Source organism: Dendrobates tinctorius, unplaced genomic scaffold (genome assembly GCF_039654945.1).
Source record: "Dendrobates tinctorius isolate UK_male_01 unplaced genomic scaffold, ASM3965494v1 ptg000237l, whole genome shotgun sequence".
In the NCBI taxonomy this organism is placed as follows: Eukaryota; Metazoa; Chordata; class Amphibia; order Anura; family Dendrobatidae; genus Dendrobates; species Dendrobates tinctorius.
Genome location: NW_027361904.1, coordinates 8,239,139 through 8,255,897, shown reverse-complemented (window position 1 = coordinate 8,255,897; position 16,759 = coordinate 8,239,139). Strand labels below are relative to the sequence as shown.

Sequence of the window (16,759 nt, the reverse complement as noted above, 5' to 3'; positions counted from 1 at the left end):
TACGTACAGTGTGTGTGTACTCTGTATGAGTTATATGTACAGTGTGTGTGTACTCTGTATGAGTTATATGTACAGTGTGTGTACTCTGTATGAGTTATATGTACAGTGTGTGTGTACTCTGTATGAGTTATATGTACAGTGTGTGTGTACTCTGTATGAGTTATATGTACAGTGTGTGTGTACACTGTATGAGTTATATGTACAGACTGTGTGAACTCCGTATGAGTTATATGTACAGTGTGTGTGTACTCTGTATGAGTTATATGTACAGTGTGTGTACTCTGTATGAGTTATATGTACAGTATGTGTGTACTCTGTATGAGTTATATGTACAGACTGTGTGTACTCTGTATGAGTTATATGTACAGTGTGTATGTGTGTACTCTGTATGAGCTATATATACAGTGTGTGTACTCTGTATGAGTTATATGTACAGTATGTGTGTACACTCTATGAGTTATATGTACAGACTGTGTGTACTCTGTATGAGTTATATGTACAGTGTGTATGTGTGTACTCTGTATGAGCTATACAGTGTGTGTACTTTGTATGAGTTATATGTACAGTATGTGTGTACTCTGTATGAGTTATATGTACAGTGTGTGTGTACTCTGTATGAGTTATATGTACAGTGTGTGTGTGTACTCTATATGAGTTATATGTACAGTGTGTGTGTACTCTGTATGAGTTATATGTACAGTGTGTGTGTACTCTGTATGAGTTATATGTAGTGTGTGTGTGTACTCTGTATGAGTTATATGTTGTGTGTGTGTACTCTGTATGAGTTATATGTAGTGTGTGTGAGTACTCTGTATGAGTTATATGTACAGTGTGTTTGTACTCTGTATGAGTTATATGTACAGTCTGTGTGTACTCTGTATGAGTTATATGTACTGTGTGTGTGTACTCTGTATGAGTTATATGTACTGTGTGTGTGTACTCTGTATGAGTTATATGTACAGTATGTGTGTACACTGTATGAGTTATATGTACAGTGTGTGTGTACTCTGTATGAGTTATATGTACAGTGTGTGTGTACTCTGTATGAGTTATATGTACAGTGTGTGTGTACTCTGTATGAGTTATACGTACAGTGTGTGTACTCTGTACGAGTTATACGTACAGTGTGTGTGTACTCTGTACGAGTTATATGTACAGTGTGTGTACTCTGTATGAGTTATATGTACAGTGTGTGTACTCTGTATGAGTTATATGTACAATGTGTGTGCACTCTGTATGAGTTATATGTACAGTGTGTGTGTACTCTGTATGAGTTATATGTACAGTGTGTGTGTGTACTCTATATGAGTTATATGTACAGTGTGTGTGTACTCTGTATGAGTTATATGTACAGTGTGTGTGTACTCTGTATGAGTTATATGTAGTGTGTGTGTGTACTCTGTATGAGTTATATGTACAGTGTGTGTGTACTCTGTATGAGTTATATGTACAGTGTGTGTTACTCTGTATGAGTTATATGTACAGTGTGTGTGTACTCTGTATGAGTTATATGTACAGTGTGTGTGTACTCTGTATGAGTTATATGTACAGTGTGTGTGTACTTTGTATGAGTTATATGTACAGTGTGTGTACTCTGTATGAGTTATATGTACAGTGTGTGTGTACTCTGTATGAGTTATATGTACAGTGTGTGTGTACTTTGTATGAGTTATATGTACAGTGTGTGTGTACTCTGTATGAGTTATATGTACAGTGTGTGTGTACTCTGTATGAGTTATATGTACAGTGTGTGTGTACTCTGTATGAGTTATATGTACAGTGTGTGTACTCTGTATGAGTTATACTTACAGTGTGTGTGTACTCTGTATGAGTTATACGTACAGTGTGTGTGTACTCTGTATGAGTTATATGTACAGTGTGTGTGTACTCTGTATGAGTTATATGTACAGTGTGTGTGTACTCTGTATGAGTTATATGTACAGTGTGTGTACTCTGTATGAGTTATATGTACAGTGTGTGTGTACTCTGTATGAGTTATATGTACAGTGTGTGTACTCTGTATGAGTTATATGTACAGTGTGTGTGTACTCTGTATGAGTTATATGTACAGTGTGTGTGTACTCTATATGAGTTATATGTACAGTGTGTGTACTCTGTATGAGTTATATGTACAGTGTGTGTGTACTCTGTATGAGTTATATGTACAGTGTGTGTGTACTCTGTATGAGTTATATGTACAGTGTGTGTGTGTACTCTGTATGAGTTATATGTACTGTGTGTGTGTACTCTGTATGAGTTATATATAGAGTGTGTGTACTCTGTATGAGTTATATGTACAGTGTGTGTGTACTCTGTATGAGTTATATGTACAGTGTGTGTGTGTACTCTGTATGAGTTATAGGTACAGTGTGTGTGTGTACTCTGTATGAGTTATACGTACAGTGTGTGTGTACTCTGTATGAGTTATACGTACAGTGTGTGTGTACTCTGTATGAGTTATATGTACAGTGTGTGTGTACTCTGTATGAGTTATATGTACAGTGTGTACTGTGTACAGTGTACTCTGTATGAGTTATATGTACAGTGTGTGTACTCTGTATGAGTTATATGTACAGTGTGTGTGTACTCTGTATGAGTTATATGTACAGTGTGTGTGTACTTTGTATGAGTTATATGTACAGTGTGTGTACTCTGTATGAGTTATATGTACAGTGTGTGTGTACTCTGTATGAGTTATATGTACAGTGTGTGTGTACTTTGTATGAGTTATATGTACAGTGTGTGTACTCTGTATGAGTTATATGTACAGTGTGTGTGTACTCTGTATGAGTTATATGTACAGTGTGTGTACTCTGTATGAGTTATATGTACAGTGTGTGTGTACTCTGTATGAGTTATATGTACAGTGTGTGTGTACTTTGTATGAGTTATATGTACAGTGTGTGTACTCTGTATGAGTTATATGTACAGTGTGTGTGTACTCTGTATGAGTTATATGTACAGTGTGTGTGTACTTTGTATGAGTTATATGTACAGTGTGTGTACTCTGTATGAGTTATATGTACAGTGTGTGTGTACTCTGTATGAGTTATATGTACAGTGTGTGTGTACTCTGTATGAGTTATATGTACAGTGTGTGTACTCTGTATGAGTTATACTTACAGTGTGTGTGTACTCTGTATGAGTTATATGTACAGTGTGTGTGTACTCTGTATGAGTTATATGTGCAGTGTGTGTGTACTCTGTATGAGTTATATGTACAGTGTGTGTGTACTCTGTATGAGTTATATGTACAGTGTGTGTACTCTGTATGAGTTATATGTACAGTGTGTGTGTACTCTGTATGAGTTATATGTACAGTGTGTGTACTCTGTATGAGTTATATGTACAGTGTGTGTGTACTCTGTATGAGTTATATGTACAGTGTGTGTGTACTCTGTATGAGTTATATGTACAGTGTGTGTACTCTGTATGAGTTATATGTACAGTGTGTGTGTACTCTGTATGAGTTATATGTACAGTGTGTGTGTACTCTGTATGAGTTATATGTACTGTGTGTGTGTACTCTGTATGAGTTATATATACAGTGTGTGTACTCTGTATGAGTTATATGTACAGTGTGTGTGTACTCTGTATGAGTTATATGTACAGTGTGTGTGTGTACTCTGTATGAGTTATAGGTACAGTGTGTGTGTGTACTCTGTATGAGTTATACGTACAGTGTGTGTGTACTCTGTATGAGTTATACGTACAGTGTGTGTGTACTCTGTATGAGTTATATGTACAGTGTGTGTGTACTCTGTATGAGTTATATGTACAGTGTGTGTGTACTCTGTATGAGTTATATGTACAGTGTGTGTGTGTACACTGTATGAGTTATATGTACAGAATGTGTGTACTCTGTATGAGTTATATGTAGTGTGTGTGTACTCTGTATGAGTTATATGTACAGTATGTGTGTACACTGTATGAGTTATATGTACAGACTGTGTGTACTCTGTATGAGTTATATGTACAGTGTGTATGTGTGTACTCTTTATGAGTTATATATACAGTGTGTGTACTCTGAAAAAAGAGGGGGAGAAGCCAGCGCTGCTTGTGGTCAGAACGTAATACATAAAGTGTGAAAACACACATTGGTTTCTATCTGTATTCAAAAATGAGACATTTAGCAAAAAATTGATCAATTGTTTGAGCTACCCCGCCACGTCAAGGCAGTCTCGTATGGGGAGTCCTACTCTACGTTTTTTATGTTCGCTGTGCCATTGCGGCCTCCTAAATGTATAAAAGCAAGACCTCATTACATGCACACTGTACCTCAAGCATTTCAAAATCGTTCCTATGGCACCAGAGGACAAGCGCAGATAAAGGTTAGCCAGGTCCATGCAGACATTTCAGGTCCAACCTCCACACTGCCTGACCAGCACCACAGATAAAGGACGATCCAGGCCCAGATACAGGTGCGTAATCAAATAAAGCCTAGGGCAGGGCAGGGCCGCTGTTAATGTGAACAGCAGCCTAGATCAATCACTAAGAAAACACAGTGTGTGTACTCTGTATGAGTTATATGTACAGTATGTGTGTACTCTGTATGAGTTATATGTACAGTATGTGTGTACTCTGTATGAGTTATATGTACAGTGTGTGTACTCTGTATGAGTTATATGTACAGTGTGTGTACTCTGTATGAGTTATATGTACAGTGTGTGTGTACTCTGTATGAGTTATATGTACAGTGTGTGTGTACTCTGTATGAGTTATATGTACAGTGTGTGTGTGTACTCTGTATGAGTTATACGTACAGTCTGTGTGTACTCTGTATGAGTTATATGTAGTGTGTGTGTGTACTCTGTATGAGTTATATGTACAGTCTGTGTGTACTCTGTATGAGTTATATGTACAGTGTGTGTACTCTGTATGAGTTATATATACAGTGTGTGTGTACTCTGTATGAGTTATATGTACAGTGTATGTGTACTCTGTATGAGTTATATGTACAGTATGTGTGTACACTGTATGAGTTATATGTACAGTGTGTGTGTACTCTGTATGAGTTATATGTTGTGTGTGTGTACTCTGTATGAGTTATATGTAGTGTGTGTGAGTACTCTGTATGAGTTATATGTACAGTGTGTTTGTACTCTGTATGAGTTATATGTACAGTCTGTGTGTACTCTGTATGAGTTATATGTACTGTGTGTGTGTACTCTGTATGAGTTATATGTACTGTGTGTACTCTGTATGAGTTATATGTACAGTATGTGTGTACACTGTATGAGTTATATGTACAGTGTGTGTGTACTCTGTATGAGTTATATGTACAGTGTGTGTGTACTCTGTATGAGTTATATGTACAGTGTGTGTGTACTCTGTATGAGTTATATGTAGTGTGTGTGTGTACTCTGTATGAGTTATATGTACAGTGTGTGTACTCTGTATGAGTTATATGTACAGTGTGTGTGTACTCTGTATGAGTTATATGTACAGTGTGTGTACTCTGTATGAGTTATACGTACAGTGTGTGTGTACTCTGTATGAGTTATACGTACAGTGTGTGTGTACACTGTATGAGTTATATGTACAGTGTGTGGGTACTCTGTATGAGTTATATGTACAGTGTGTGTGTACTCTGTATGAGTTATATGTACAGTGTGTGTGTACTCTGTATGAGTTATATGTACAGTGTGTGTGTACTCTGCATGAGTTATACGTACAGTGTGTGTGTACTCTGTATGAGTTATATGTACAGTGTGTGTGTACTCTGTATGAGTTATATGTACAGTGTGTGTGTACTCTGTATGAGTTATATGTACAGTGTGTGTGTACTCTGTATGAGTTATATGTACAGTGTGTGTACTCTGTATGAGTTATATGTACAGTGTGTGTGTACTCTGTATGAGTTATATGTACAGTGTGTGTACTCTGTATGAGTTATATGTACAGTGTGTGTGTACTCTGTATGAGTTATATGTACAGTGTGTGTGTACTCTGTATGAGTTATATGTACAGTGTGTGTACTCTGTATGAGTTATATGTACAGTGTGTGTGTACTCTGTATGAGTTATATGTACAGTGTGTGTGTACTCTGTATGAGTTATATGTACAGTGTGTGTGTACTCTGTATGAGTTATATGTACAGTGTGTGTACTCTGTATGAGTTATATGTAGCGTGTGTGTGTGTACTCTGTATGAGTTATATGTAGTGTGTGTGTGTACTCTGTATGAGTTATATGTACAGTCTGTGTGTACTCTGTATGAGTTATATGTACAGTGTGTGTACTCTGTATGAGTTATATATACAGTGTGTGTGTACTCTGTATGAGTTATATGTACAGTGTGTGTGTACTCTGTATGAGTTATATGTACAGTATGTGTGTACACTGTATGAGTTATATGTACAGTGTGTGTGTACTCTGTATGAGTTATATGTTGTGTGTGTGTACTCTGTATGAGTTATATGTAGTGTGTGTGAGTACTCTGTATGAGTTATATGTACAGTCTGTGTGTACTCTGTATGAGTTATATGTACTGTGTGTGTGTACTCTGTATGAGTTATATGTACAGTGTGTGTACTCTGTATGAGTTATATGTACAGTGTGTGTACTCTGTATGAGTTATATGTACAGTGTGTGTACTCTGTATGACTTATATGTACAGTGTGTGTGTACTCTGTATGAGTTATATGTACAGTGTGTGTGTGTACACTGTATGAGTTATATGTACAGACTGTGTGTACTCTGTATGAGTTATATGTAGTGTGTGTGTACTCTGTATGAGTTATATGTACAGTATGTGTGTACACTGTATGAGTTATATGTACAGACTGTGTGTACTCTGTATGAGTTATATGTACAGTGTGTATGTGTGTACTCTTTATGAGTTATATATACAGTGTGTGTACTCTGTATGAGTTATATGTACAGTATGTGTGTACTCTGTATGAGTTATATGTACAGTGTGTGTGTGTACTCTGTATGAGTTATATGTACAGTGTGTTTGTACTCTGTATGAGTTATATGTACAGTCTGTGTGTACTCTGTATGAGTTATATGTACAGTGTGTGTGTGTACTCTGTATGAGTTATATGTACAGTGTGTTTGTACTCTGTATGAGTTATACGTACAGTCTGTGTGTACTCTGTATGAGTTATATGTAGTGTGTGTGTGTACTCTGTATGAGTTATATGTACAGTCCGTGTGTACTCTGTATGAGTTATATGTACAGTGTGTGTACTCTGTATGAGTTATATATACAGTGTGTGTGTACTCTGTATGAGTTATATGTACAGTGTGTGTGTACTCTGTATGAGTTATATGTACAGTATGTGTGTACACTGTATGAGTTATATGTACAGTGTGTGTGTACTCTGTATGAGTTATATGTTGTGTGTGTGTACTCTGTATGAGTTATATGTAGTGTGTGAGTACTCTGTATGAGTTATATGTACAGTGTGTGTACTCTGTATGAGTTATATGTAGTGTGTGTGAGTACTCTGTATGAGTTATATGTACAGTGTGTTTGTACTCTGTATGAGTTATATGTACAGTCTGTGTGTACTCTGTATGAGTTATATGTACTGTGTGTGTGTACTCTGTATGAGTTATATGTACTGTGTGTGTGTACTCTGTATGAGTTATATGTACAGTGTGTGTGTACTCTGTATGAGTTATATGTACAGTGTGTGTGTACTCTGTATGAGTTATATGTACAGTGTGTGTGTACTCTGTATGAGTTATATGTAGTGTGTGTGTGTACTCTGTATGAGTTATATGTACAGTGTGTGTGTACTCTGTGAGTTATATGTACAGTGTGTGTCTACTCTGTATGAGTTATATGTACAGTGTGTGTACTCTGTATGAGTTATACGTACAGTGTGTGTATACTCTGTATGAGTTATACGTACAGTGTGTGTGTACACTGTATGAGTTATATGTACAGTGTGTGGGTACTCTGTATGAGTTATATGTACAGTGTGTGGGTACTCTGTATGAGTTATATGTACAGTGTGTGTGTACTCTGTATGAGTTATATGTACAGTGTGTGTGTACTCTGTATGAGTTATATGTACAGTGTGTGTGTACTCTGTATGAGTTATATGTACAGTGTGTGTGTACTCTGTATGAGTTATATGTACAGTGTGTGTGTACTCTGTATGAGTTATATGTACAGTGTGTGTACTCTGTATGAGTTATATGTACAGTGTGTGTGTACTCTGTATGAGTTATATGTAGTGTGTGTACTCTGTATGAGATATATGTACAGTGTGTGTGTACTCTGTATGAGTTATATGTACAGTGTGTGTGTACTCTGTATGAGTTATATGTACAGTGTGTGTACTCTGTATGAGTTATATGTACAGTGTGTGTACTCTGTATGAGTTATATGTACAGTGTGTGTACTCTGTATGAGTTATATGTAGCGTGTGTGTGTACTCTGTATGAGTTATATGTAGTGTGTGTGTGTGTACTCTGTATGAGTTATATGTACAGTCTGTGTGTACTTTGTATGAGTTATATGTACAGTGTGTGTACTCTGTATGAGTTATATATACAGTGTGTGTGTACTCTGTATGAGTTATATGTACAGTGTGTGTGTACTCTGTATGAGTTATATGTACAGTATGTGTGTACACTGTATGAGTTATATGTACAGTGTGTGTGTACTCTGTATGAGTTATATGTTGTGTGTGTGTACTCTGTATGAGTTATATGTAGTGTGTGTGAGTACTCTGTATGAGTTATATGTACAGTGTGTTTGTACTCTGTATGAGTTATATGTACAGTCTGTGTGTACTCTGTATGAGTTATATGTACAGTATGTGTGTACACTGTATGAGTTATATGTACAGTGTGTGTGTACTCTGTATGAGTTATATGTACAGTGTGTGTGTACTCTGTATGAGTTATATGTACAGTGTGTGTGTATTCTGTATGAGTTATACGTACAGTGTGTGTACTCTGTACGAGTTATACGTACAGTGTGTGTGTACTCTGTACGAGTTATATGTACAGTGTGTGTGTACTCTGTATGAGTTATATGTACAGTGTGTGTGTACTCTGTATGAGTTATATGTACAGTGTGTGTGTACTCTGTATGAGTTATATGTACAGTGTGTGTGTGTACTCTATATGAGTTATATGTACAGTGTGTGTGTACTCTGTATGAGTTATATGTACAGTGTGTGTGTACTCTGTATGAGTTATATGTAGTGTGTGTGTGTACTCTGTATGAGTTATATGTTGTGTGTGTGTACTCTGTATGAGTTATATGTAGTGTGTGTGAGTACTCTGTATGAGTTATATGTACAGTGTGTTTGTACTCTGTATGAGTTATATGTACAGTGTGTGTACTCTGTATGAGTTATATGTACTGTGTGTGTGTACTCTGTATGAGTTATATGTACAGTATGTGTGTACACTGTATGAGTTATATGTACAGTGTGTGTACTCTGTATGAGTTATATGTACAGTGTGTGTGTACTCTGTATGAGTTATATGTACAGTGTGTGTGTACTCTGTATGAGTTATATGTACAGTGTGTGTACTCTGTACGAGTTATACGTACAGTGTGTGTGTACTCTGTACGAGTTATATGTACAGTGTGTGTACTCTGTATGAGTTATATGTACAGTGTGTGTACTCTGTATGAGTTATATGTACAATGTGTGTGCACTCTGTATGAGTTATATGTACAGTGTGTGTGTACTCTGTATGAGTTATATGTACAGTGTGTGTGTGTACTCTATATGAGTTATATGTACAGTGTGTGTGTACTCTGTATGAGTTATATGTACAGTGTGTGTGTACTCTGTATGAGTTATATGTAGTGTGTGTGTGTACTCTGTATGAGTTATATGTACAGTGTGTGTGTACTCTGTATGAGTTATATGTACAGTGTGTGTACTCTGTATGAGTTATATGTACAGTGTGTGTGTACTCTGTATGAGTTATATGTACAGTGTGTGTGTACTCTGTATGAGTTATATGTACAGTGTGTGTACTTTGTATGAGTTATATGTACAGTGTGTGTACTCTGTATGAGTTATATGTACAGTGTGTGTGTACTCTGTATGAGTTATATGTACAGTGTGTGTGTACTTTGTATGAGTTATATGTACAGTGTGTGTACTCTGTATGAGTTATATGTACAGTGTGTGTGTACTCTGTATGAGTTATATGTACAGTGTGTGTGTACTCTGTATGAGTTATATGTACAGTGTGTGTACTCTGTATGAGTTATACTTACAGTGTGTGTGTACTCTGTATGAGTTATATGTACAGTGTGTGTGTACTCTGTATGAGTTATATGTACAGTGTGTGTGTACTCTGTATGAGTTATATGTACAGTGTGTGTGTACTCTGTATGAGTTATATGTACAGTGTGTGTACTCTGTATGAGTTATATGTACAGTGTGTGTGTACTCTGTATGAGTTATATGTACAGTGTGTGTACTCTGTATGAGTTATATGTACAGTGTGTGTGTACTCTGTATGAGTTATATGTACAGTGTGTGTGTACTCTATATGAGTTATATGTACAGTGTGTGTACTCTGTATGAGTTATATGTACAGTGTGTGTGTACTCTGTATGAGTTATATGTACAGTGTGTGTGTACTCTGTATGAGTTATATGTACAGTGTGTGTGTGTACTCTGTATGAGTTATATGTACTGTGTGTGTGTACTCTGTATGAGTTATATATACAGTGTGTGTACTCTGTATGAGTTATATGTACAGTGTGTGTGTACTCTGTATGAGTTATATGTACAGTGTGTGTGTGTACTCTGTATGAGTTATAGGTACAGTGTGTGTGTGTACTCTGTATGAGTTATACGTACAGTGTGTGTGTACTCTGTATGAGTTATACGTACAGTGTGTGTGTACTCTGTATGAGTTATATGTACAGTGTGTGTGTACTCTGTATGAGTTATATGTACAGTGTGTGTGTACTCTGTATGAGTTATATGTACAGTGTGTGTACTCTGTATGAGTTATATGTACAGTGTGTGTGTACTCTGTATGAGTTATATGTACAGTGTGTGTGTACTTTGTATGAGTTATATGTACAGTGTGTGTACTCTGTATGAGTTATATGTACAGTGTGTGTGTACTCTGTATGAGTTATATGTACAGTGTGTGTGTACTTTGTATGAGTTATATGTACAGTGTGTGTACTCTGTATGAGTTATATGTACAGTGTGTGTGTACTCTGTATGAGTTATATGTACAGTGTGTGTGTACTCTGTATGAGTTATATGTACAGTGTGTGTACTCTGTATGAGTTATACTTACAGTGTGTGTGTACTCTGTATGAGTTATATGTACAGTGTGTGTGTACTCTGTATGAGTTATATGTGCAGTGTGTGTGTACTCTGTATGAGTTATATGTACAGTGTGTGTGTACTCTGTATGAGTTATATGTACAGTGTGTGTACTCTGTATGAGTTATATGTACAGTGTGTGTGTACTCTGTATGAGTTATATGTACAGTGTGTGTACTCTGTATGAGTTATATGTACAGTGTGTGTGTACTCTGTATGAGTTATATGTACAGTGTGTGTGTACTCTGTATGAGTTATATGTACAGTGTGTGTACTCTGTATGAGTTATATGTACAGTGTGTGTGTACTCTGTATGAGTTATATGTACAGTGTGTGTGTACTCTGTATGAGTTATATGTACAGTGTGTGTGTGTACTCTGTATGAGTTATATGTACTGTGTGTGTGTACTCTGTATGAGTTATATATACAGTGTGTGTACTCTGTATGAGTTATATGTACAGTGTGTGTGTACTCTGTATGAGTTATATGTACAGTGTGTGTGTGTACTCTGTATGAGTTATAGGTACAGTGTGTGTGTGTACTCTGTATGAGTTATACGTACAGTGTGTGTGTACTCTGTATGAGTTATACGTACAGTGTGTGTGTACTCTGTATGAGTTATATGTACAGTGTGTGTGTACTCTGTATGAGTTATATGTACAGTGTGTGTGTACTCTGTATGAGTTATATGTACAGTGTGTGTGTGTACTCTGTATGAGTTATATGTACAGTGTGTGTGTGTACACTGTATGAGTTATATGTACAGAATGTGTGTACTCTGTATGAGTTATATGTAGTGTGTGTGTACTCTGTATGAGTTATATGTACAGTATGTGTGTACACTGTATGAGTTATATGTACAGACTGTGTGTACTCTGTATGAGTTATATGTACAGTGTGTATGTGTGTACTCTTTATGAGTTATATATACAGTGTGTGTACTCTGAAAAAAGAGGGGGAGAAGCCAGCGCTGCTTGTGGTCAGAACGTAATACATAAAGTGTGAAAACACACATTGGTTTCTATCTGTATTCAAAAATGAGACATTTAGCAAAAAATTGATCAATTGTTTGAGCTACCCCGCCACGTCAAGGCAGTCTCGTATGGGGAGTCCTACTCTACGTTTTTTATGTTCGCTGTGCCATTGCGGCCTCCTAAATGTATAAAAGCAAGACCTCATTACATGCACACTGTACCTCAAGCATTTCAAAATCGTTCCTATGGCACCAGAGGACAAGCGCAGATAAAGGTTAGCCAGGTCCATGCAGACATTTCAGGTCCAACCTCCACACTGCCTGACCAGCACCACAGATAAAGGACGATCCAGGCCCAGATACAGGTGCGTAATCAAATAAAGCCTAGGGCAGGGCAGGGCCGCTGTTAATGTGAACAGCAGCCTAGATCAATCACTAAGAAAACACAGTGTGTGTACTCTGTATGAGTTATATGTACAGTATGTGTGTACTCTGTATGAGTTATATGTACAGTGTGTGTACTCTGTATGAGTTATATGTACAGTGTGTGTGTACTCTGTATGAGTTATATGTACAGTGTGTGTGTACTCTGTATGAGTTATATGTACAGTATGTGTGTACTCTGTATGAGTTATACGTACAGTCTGTGTGTACTCTGTATGAGTTATATGTAGTGTGTGTGTGTACTCTGTATGAGTTATATGTACAGTCTGTGTGTACTCTGTATGAGTTATATGTACAGTGTGTGTACTCTGTATGAGTTATATATACAGTGTGTGTGTACTCTGTATGAGTTATATGTACAGTGTGTGTGTACTCTGTATGAGTTATATGTACAGTATGTGTGTACACTGTATGAGTTATATGTACAGTGTGTGTGTACTCTGTATGAGTTATATGTTGTGTGTGTGTACTCTGTATGAGTTATATGTAGTGTGTGTGAGTACTCTGTATGAGTTATATGTACAGTGTGTTTGTACTCTGTATGAGTTATATGTACAGTCTGTGTGTACTCTGTATGAGTTATATGTACTGTGTGTGTGTACTCTGTATGAGTTATATGTACTGTGTGTACTCTGTATGAGTTATATGTACAGTATGTGTGTACACTGTATGAGTTATATGTACAGTGTGTGTGTACTCTGTATGAGTTATATGTACAGTGTGTGTGTACTCTGTATGAGTTATATGTACAGTGTGTGTGTACTCTGTATGAGTTATATGTAGTGTGTGTGTGTACTCTGTATGAGTTATATGTACAGTGTGTGTGTACTCTGTATGAGTTATATGTACACTGTGTGTGTACTCTGTATGAGTTATATGTACAGTGTGTGTACTCTGTATGAGTTATACGTACAGTGTGTGTGTACTCTGTATGAGTTATACGTACAGTGTGTGTGTACACTGTATGAGTTATATGTACAGTGTGTGGGTACTCTGTATGAGTTATATGTACAGTGTGTGTGTACTCTGTATGAGTTATATGTACAGTGTGTGTGTACTCTGTATGAGTTATATGTACAGTGTGTGTGTACTCTGCATGAGTTATACGTACAGTGTGTGTGTACTCTGTATGAGTTATATGTACAGTGTGTGTACTCTGTATGAGTTATATGTACAGTGTGTGTGTACTCTGTATGAGTTATATGTACAGTGTGTGTGTACTCTGTATGAGTTATATGTACAGTGTGTGTACTCTGTATGAGTTATATGTACAGTGTGTGTGTACTCTGTATGAGTTATATGTACAGTGTGTGTACTCTGTATGAGTTATATGTACAGTGTGTGTGTACTCTGTATGAGTTATATGTACAGTGTGTGTGTACTCTGTATGAGTTATATGTACAGTGTGTGTACTCTGTATGAGTTATATGTACAGTGTGTGTGTACTCTGTATGAGTTATCTGTACTGTGTGTGTGTACTCTGTATGAGTTATATGTACAGTGTGTGTGTACTCTGTATGAGTTATATGTACAGTGTGTGTACTCTGTATGAGTTATATGTACAGTGTGTGTGTACTCTGTATGAGTTATATGTACAGTGTGTGTGTGTACTCTGTATGAGTTATATGTACAGTGTGTGTACTCTGTATGAGTTATATGTACAGTGTGTGTGTACTCTGTATGAGTTATATATACAGTGTGTGTGTACTCTGTATGAGTTATATGTACTGTGTGTGTACTCTGTATGAGTTATATGTACAGTGTGTGTACTCTGTATGAGTTATATGTACAGTATGTGTGTACACTGTATGAGTTATATGTACAGTGTGTGTGTACTCTGTATGAGTTATATGTACAGTGTGTATGTGTGTACTCTGTATGAGCTATATATACAGTGTGTGTACTCTGTATGAGTTATATGTACAGTATGTGTGTACTCTGTATGAGTTATATGTACTGTGTGTGTGTACTCTGTATGAGTTATATATACAGTGTGTGTACTCTGTATGAGTTATATGTACAGTGTGTGTGTACTCTGTATGAGTTATATGTACAGTGTGTGTGTACTCTGTATGAGTTATACGTACAGTGTGTGTACTCTGTATGAGTTATATGTACAGTGTGTGTGTACTCTGTATGAGTTATATGTACAGTGTGTGTACTCTGTATGAGTTATATGTACAATGTGTGTGTACTCTGTATGAGTTATATGTACAGTGTGTGTGTACTCTGTATGACTTATATGTACAGTGTGTGTACTCTGTATGAGTTATATGTACAGTGTGTGTGTACTCTGTATGAGTTATATGTACAGTGTGTGTGTACTCTGTATGAGTTATATGTACAGTGTGTGTACTCTGTATGAGTTATATGTACAGTGTGTGTGTACTCTGTATGAGTTATATGTACAGTGTGTGTGTACTCTGTATGAGTTATATGTACAGTGTGTGTGTGTGTACTCTGTATGAGTTATATGTACTGTGTGTGTGTATTCTGTATGAGTTATATGTACAGTGTGTGTGTACTCTGTATGACTTATATGTACAGTGTGTGTACTCTGTATGAGTTATATGTACAGTGTGTGTGTACTCTGTATGAGTTATATGTACAGTGTGTGTGTACTCTGTATGAGTTATATGTACAGTGTGTGTACTCTGTATGAGTTATATGTACAGTGTGTGTGTACTCTGTATGAGTTATATGTACAGTGTGTGTGTACTCTGTATGAGTTATATGTACAGTGTGTGTACTCTGTATGAGTTATATGTACAGTGTGTGTGTACTCTGTATGAGTTATATGTACAGTGTGTGTGTACTCTGTATGAGTTATATGTACAGTGTGTGTACTCTGTATGAGTTATATGTACAGTGTGTGTGTACTCTGTATGAGTTATATGTACAGTGTGTGTGTACTCTGTATGAGTTATATGTACAGTGTGTGTGTACTCTGTATGAGTTATATGTACAGTGTGTGTACTCTGTATGAGTTATATGTACAGTGTGTGTGTACTCTGTATGAGTTATATGTACAGTGTGTGTGTACTCTGTATGAGTTATATGTACAGTGTGTGTGTACTCTGTATGAGTTATATGTACAGTGTGTGTACTCTGTATGAGTTATATGTACAATGTGTGTGTACTCTGTATGAGTTATATGTACAGTGTGTGTGTACTCTGTATGACTTATATGTACAGTGTGTGTACTCTGTATGAGTTATATGTACAGTGTGTGTGTACTCTGTATGAGTTATACGTACAGTGTGTGTGTACTCTGTATGAGTTATATGTACAGTGTGTGTGTACTCTGTATGAGTTATATGTACAGTGTGTGTGTACTCTGTATGAGTTATATGTACAGTGTGTGTGTACTCTGTATGAGTTATATGTACAGTGTGTGTGTACTCTGTATGAGTTATATGTACAGTGTGTGTACTCTGTATGAGTTATATGTACAGTGTGTGTGTACTCTGTATGAGTTATATGTACAGTGTGTGTGTACTCTGTATGAGTTATATGTACTGTGTGTGTGTACTCTGTATGAGTTATATGTACAGTGTGTGTGTGTACTCTGTATGAGTTATATGTACAGTGTGTGTGTACTTGTATGAGTTATATGTACAGTGTGTGTGTACTCTGTATGAGTTATATGTACAGTGTGTGTGTTCTCTGTATGAGTTATATGTACAGTGTGTGTGTACTCTGTATGAGTTATATGTACAGTGTGTGTATTCTGTATGAGTTATATGTACAGTGTGTGTGTACTCTGTATGAGTTATATATACAGTGTGTGTGTACTCTGTATGAGTTATCTGTACTGTGTGTGTGTACTCTGTATGAGTTATATGTACAGTGTGTGTGTACTCTGTATGAGTTATATGTACAGTGTGTGTACTCTGTATGAGTTATATGTACAGTGTGTGTGTACTCTGTATGAGTTATATGTACAGTGTGTGTGTGTACTCTGTATGAGTTATATGTACAGTGTGTGTACTCTGTATGAGTTATATGTACAGTGTGTGTGTACTCTGTATGAGTTATATATACAGTGTGTGTGTACTCT

General features: G+C 36.6%; 1 protein-coding gene across 5 annotated transcripts in view; it reads right to left on the bottom strand.

The window, feature by feature from the left end:
- IL11RA (interleukin 11 receptor subunit alpha) overlaps nucleotides 1-16,759 on the bottom strand; it is a 187,268-nt gene that overhangs the window by 47,026 nt on the left and 123,483 nt on the right. The window lies entirely within an intron of this gene.